Source organism: Asparagus officinalis, chromosome 3, assembly GCF_001876935.1.
Source record: "Asparagus officinalis chromosome 3, Aspof.V1, whole genome shotgun sequence".
In the NCBI taxonomy this organism is placed as follows: domain Eukaryota; kingdom Viridiplantae; phylum Streptophyta; class Magnoliopsida; order Asparagales; family Asparagaceae; genus Asparagus; species Asparagus officinalis.
The window spans coordinates 30,207,580-30,213,995 of NC_033796.1; the positions used below are offsets into that span (position 1 = coordinate 30,207,580).

Here is a 6,416-nt window from a genome sequence, read left to right on the forward strand (position 1 = left end):
GTGATGATGATGCTGAAATCATGAATTATGGAAGAACAGTTGAGTGCGTAGCTTCAATGCTTAGAATTGGTATCTCATGCTCGAATGAAAGAGAGAATGGAGATGGACAACATCATCATCGAACTGCATATTGTCAGAGTTTTGCTCACAAGGGATGGAAATCAGGAAGAAAAGCAAAGAGCACTGAAGATTGACGGTCCATCTACAAATATTTTGTAACAAAATATGGTAAGGGCATGTGTTTTGCATGTCACATACACACACACACACACACAAAATCCCTACTGAAATCAATTTGATCTGTCATGATAGTTAAGTGAGGATGACTCATTTACTTTAGGTAGTTTGTATTGAAATCTATCTGCTTGATTATAGTGGTTAGATTAATTGTGAATATTTGATTGTGAAATGGTCATTGAAGTAACCATGCTGATAGCAATTTATATAAGTGGAAGAAAAAGTTTCCTATCTATGTCTATGTGTGTGTATTTTTTGTGTACTATCGACATGAAAATACCTCTGCTAGAATATTAGTAATTTAACAATATGACCCTTAAAGAAAAGGTGGACGGAAGAAACAATTCTTGCTGTAGGTCATTGTTGTGTTGTTAAATTTTGTTTTCTGCAGAATTTCCCACATTATCTTTATGATATACTTCCATAGTTGCATATATAAGTACATGTCAGTAGAAATAGAGTATAAGATGGTAAATAGTGTACAACTATGGAATATTAATGTTTACAACAAAGAGATCCTGGTGATATCTTTAATAGTCTTAAGCCTTAATACATTTGTCAATATCATGGATTTCTTTCCAATATCATTGGTTTACGCTTGATCTTAGGTGAACATGAAGGAGCTCAAAGCATGACTACTGCAAAACCTATGGAGTTTGTCTTCTCAAGCGAACTACCAGTAGAGAGAATGGAGATAGAGAAACTCTTGAAGCAACTATAAATGGTAACAGCAACATAGAGATTTTCAGTGACAACAAGAGAGATTCTCTTTTTTATATATTATCGTAAATAATGGCTTTGTGTTTCAGAGGATTTGGATTAGTTGGAACTATATTGTGCTACCTATATATTTATCTACATCAGAAATTTGTGTTTCAGAGGATTTGGATTAGTTGGAACTATATTGTGCTACCTATATATTTATCTACATCAGAAACCTTATTATGAAACTTTGGTTAATGATGTGCTACCTATATATTTATCTACATCAGAAACCTTATTATGAAACTTTGGTTAATGATGGCTAGGGATGGTATAACCATGAAGATAAAAGCTAAAGTTTCTAAATTTCGTTCATGACAATTAAGGATCATTTTTAGATATTTTGGAGGGTTTGTATTGAGGAGAAAATGAAAATTTCTTCTGCCACAGTTGGTGAGAGAATTAACTATTGATATGTGCTCAGATCTGAATATTTCCTCTAAAGTAATGAACTATTGATATGTGCTTAGAGCTGAAGAGTTCCTCTGTGACTTAATTACATGTAAATGCAACATAATGTTCTATCCCTTGTCTCACAAATTTTCTCAATTTACTACTTATAGTTGAACCCTCAAATAATATTTTTGTTATTTTTCGAAAGTGTTTCCCATTTCAAAATTGGTTATAGTTGAACCCTTTTATTCATTCTATTTTACCCTTTTAAAACTAAGAGGAGAGGTGTTTCAAGTGCAATGGTAGAAAAGAGGCGAGGGCCGTGCTTAGCACGGGGTAAATACTAGTAGATCCAAGTTTGAGAGAAATTAAGACATAGAGCACCAACAGTTAGTTAACCTCTCATTATATATATCCTTCTTTTTGGAGTAAAATCCAGTGGGTCTTTTGAAGAAGCACATGGCATGTCTTTGGTTCTCTTGGGTCAACAAGAAAATACAAAATACCATGATTTCATGATTAAAGTGAGAAGCTCATCTTTTCTTCCACCCGTGGAATGTATCAAATCATCAGATGTTGCTTTTTGCTCTTCATTCATTCATTCATCCATGCAATGAACCTTAACTAGGAGTTAAGTTGGAGACCAAATGTAAATGATGGATAAAATGAGGGTGACTGGATCGATAGCCATGGCTTCTTCTGGTTGGAGAGGGAACATTTAAGGTTGGGTGTTGTTGTGTTGGGGCCCCAATTTCATGTGATGTTGGATCTCTTTCTTTTCTTGGCCATGTGGTTAGATTTTGGTTAAATTTAATCGCAAACAATATTATATCCACTTACAATTTCCCCTATTTTGCACTGGTATATCCTCACTTGTTTTGGACTTAAATGCCCTTTAGCTCTCGCTACTTCGCGCACATATATCCTCACTTGTTTCTTGACTTATATATCCTCATTTGCTTTTAAAACTTCCACTTATATACCTTTACTTGTTTATGGCAGCACTTATTTTCCTAAAGTTTTTTAACATTGTACTTAAAAATCATAAAATTTTAAAAAATTGCACTTAAATATTCTAAAGATTTTAAAACTTGCACTTAAATATCCTTAACTTTGCATAACTAAGGGTATTTAAGTGCAATTTAAAAAAAATTAGAGTATTTAAATGCGAGTTTTAAAAATCTCACGATATTTAAGTGCTGTCAAAACAAGTTAGGAAATATAAATGCAAGTCTAAAGACTTTAGTATATAAAATTGCTGTCAAGAATAAATGACGGTGTATAAGTGCAAAATAAGGGAAAATATAGGGTATTTAAGTGCAATTAATCTTATACTTTCTTTTACTCTATTAATATAATGACGGCATGTGGGAAAACGGGGATGTAGCTCATATGGTAGAGCGCTCGCTTCGCATGCGAGAGGCACGGGGTTCGATTCCCCGCATCTCCAGTAATTTAATTTTTTTTCTTAAAAATGGTAACATCTCTTCAATTTTCCTCTAATGCACGCATTATCGTCATGTATTATTTTCTCTATAGGCATCAGTGTATTTATTATTATTATTCCTGTACATTTTCCTTCAATTATGGATATCTTCACATACTCCTTTCTTGTTTCCCCTCTTTCTTTCTATATATTTAAAGCGATTGATTTGAGTTTCAAAGTGTAAACAAATGCATATAGGCATCATTATATTTATATTTATTTTCCTTTTTTTTATTATGCATATATCATTGTTACATACTCTCTATATCTATATTAACTATTTTGTGTGACTGTTTACATCATATTTGATTTGCCTTGAGAACAATCTAAAATTTAGATGTGAGGGAGGATTTACCTATTTTTTATTAAGAAAATAAAATGAAAAATGAAAAATGAAAAACGAAAAACGATCATCACTTGCCATTTGAATTTGTTAAAAACAATAGATTTTATTATTATTATTGAGCTTATTAGTTTACATATTTTATTTTTCTTAAATTAGAATTTTTCATGATAATTTTTAGTAAATTTTTAAGATTTTTTTTTCAATGTATTAAATTATATTATTTTAGGCTTTTATTTGAAGCAATAAAATTGTTAGGTTTAACACAAAACGAGTGTCATTTTTTAGAGTCTATTTGATCTGAACAAAAGCCAAGAAAAGGAAAAGAAATCATGAAGATTTTCTTGAACATGGACACTAACTTGATTTCTAAAATGATTCTATTTTATTAAGTCTAAGTTGACTGGGTAATTAAACCCTAGGGCTCCATTTGGTAAGAGGTTAAGATAAAGATTAAGAAGGTTCAACCCCTCCTTAACCATCCAAACAGGTTAATTTGGTCAAAAATAGACCCTTTACAAAGTTTAAAGCTAGTTAACCCCTCATCGCCTGAAGAGGAGGATTAAGATCTAGTTACTCTCTCTCCAAATAAGAAATAAAACTTTAAAAAGGATAGACTTTAGAGTACTTATGACAACTAGCCTTTTTAGCCCTTCTTTAATTTGCCAAACATAAATAACTTAACACTTCATTTTGAATATCAAACCCAAATGGATTAAATTATATTTAATTAGCCTCATTACACTGTCACTTAATAAAAGTCTGAGAAAGCAGAAATAAATCGCTAAGGAATGAAACAGATACATAAGACAAAATTTTCTTATCTACAGAAAACTTGCTAGTGTTTAATGTTTATAAAAACACTTAGCAAATTGATTGAAGCGACGACTTAGCATATCTTTTATCAGTGCTAAAAATACAACTTCTAAAAAATCTATATTATTTTAAATGAAAAGGTTTTGATTTTTTTTTTTTTTTTTTGACCAGGCCTTGACGGTGGCTTTTGTGCATTAATTAGCTCTTACTTATATTGGCTATGGTGACGTGATCGTGTGGATCTTGAACGTTAAGACGCTTGTCGATCTTGATATCGCTTGAAATACTCTCCATATTGTCTCACTTAGCTCTTGCTTCGGTTAGACTAGTAGCATCGCCGATGAGGTCTTCCTAATTCTCGTTTCAGTGAAAAAATGGCTGACATAGTGGTTGAATATTCTGCCTTAATAGAAAACTTTTTTGATTTATTCCTCCAAGATTTGCCGCAAATCATAGTTCTCATCTACTCTTATTGATCCTCTTTTGCATGGGAACTTAGACTATTCAATATGTCTGATGATTTATTGCCCTTTGTCATTGTTTAAAACCGATCAGAATGAGGCCCTACATTGGGCGTCGACTATTCATGCTTGAAATCAACTTTGATGGTAGAAGTATGGTATTCGCGTCGATCGAGGTGTGTTTGAGTCTAGTTGGCTTGGGCTGAGATCATAGAAAAAGCTTCAGATTGATGATGGCGGATTGTCCACCAATGCCTCTCTAACGCCTAACTTAGATTCTTGATAAAAGAGATCATGGATAGTAGGTAAATAGAATAGAATTTTGGAGGTAGGTGATCTCTAACCCAAGTTAGTAGTTTTGAGCCTAGGTCGGTGTTCCATCCTATTCTATCTTAGGTAAGAGTAGGGATGGCAAATGGATGGTTTTGGTTGGGTTTTGGTTGGGTCATAAATGGGTGGGCACATTTATGACCACTTAACCATTTATGACCCATTTAGCACTTGCTAAATGGGTTGGTTCCCATCCACCCATTTACTAAATGGATGGTTCATGGGTAACCCAATAACCCATTTAGTTATGATTATGATGCTTATATATATATGTAAGTTTCAGGGATCTACTTGCAAACTTTCAGGGATTTTTGGTAAACTTTCAGGAGGGTTTCTGCAAACTTTTAGGGGGTTTTCTGCAAACTTTCAGGAGGTTTTTTGCAAACTTTCAGGGGCTTTTCTGCAAACTTTCAGGGGATTTCTACAAACTTTCAGGGGGTTTTCTGCAAACTTTTAGGGGGTTTTCTGCAAACTTTTAGGTGGTTTTTTGCAAACTTTTAGGGGGCTTTCTGCAAACTTTCGGGGATTTTCTGCAAGCTTTTAGGGGGTTTTTTGCAAACTTTCAGGGGGTTTTTTGCAAACTTTCAGGGGTTTTTTTGCAAATTTTAGGGGTTTTCTGCAAACTTTTAGGGGGTTTTCTACAAACTTTCAGGGGGTTTTCTGCAAACTTTCAGGGGGTTTTCTGCAAACTTTTAGGGGGTTTTCTGCAAACTTTCAGGGGGTTTTCTGCAAACTTTCAGGGGGTTTTCTGTAAACTTTCAGGGGGTTTTCTGTAAACTTTCAGGGGGTTTTTTGCAAACTTTTAGGGGGTTTTCTGCAAACTTTCAGGGGGTTTTTTGCAAACTTTTAATGGGGTTTTTTGCAAACTTTTAGGGGGTTTTCTGTAAACTTTTAGGGGTTTTTTTGCAAACTTTTAGTAGGTTTCAGTAAACTTTCAGGGGATTTTTTTGCAAACTTTTAGGGGGGTTTCTACAAACTTTCAGGGGTTTTATGTAAACTTTCAGGGGGTTTTTTTATAAACTTTTAAGGTGTTTTCTGTAAATTTTTAGGGGGTTTTCTGCAAAATTTTAGGAGATTTTCTACAAACTTTCAGGGGGTTTTCTATAAATATTTCTTTCTCAATTGAATCGACTACTTCAGAAAATTAGGACAGAATTGTGAGGAAAAGAAGCAAATGATGACGGGGCTGAGCAAAAGAAGAGATGGACTCGTAACAAGTCTAGTTTACTACCTGCTCGGTTATTTAAAAAAAGCCCTTACTTTGGTCATGTGACAAATTACACTTGGCCGCATACGCATATATCTCCTGCCGACGAAGAATTATGAGCGCCTACTTTTTATATTTATATATCATTGAGGGTGTTTTTTGTAATTTTTAAAAGTTTGAGGGTGTTACTTGCAAATTTGATATTTATAGGGGACTACCGAAATTTTTTAGATTTCATGTGTCATTTGCAAGTTTAGAAAATTCTAAGATTGTTTTGTAGTTTTGAATTCTTGAGGGTGTTTTTTGCAATTTTTAAACTTTGAGGGTGTTTTTTGTAAATTATAAATTTACAGGGGGTTGCTAGTAATTTTTGGTTTTCAT

At 33.5% G+C, this 6,416-nt stretch overlaps 1 non-coding gene across 1 annotated transcript; it reads left to right on the top strand.

Annotated features, from left to right (window-relative positions):
- On the top strand, positions 2,770-2,842 carry TRNAA-CGC. The gene has a single exon. It is a non-coding gene; the product is annotated as a tRNA-Ala (tRNA).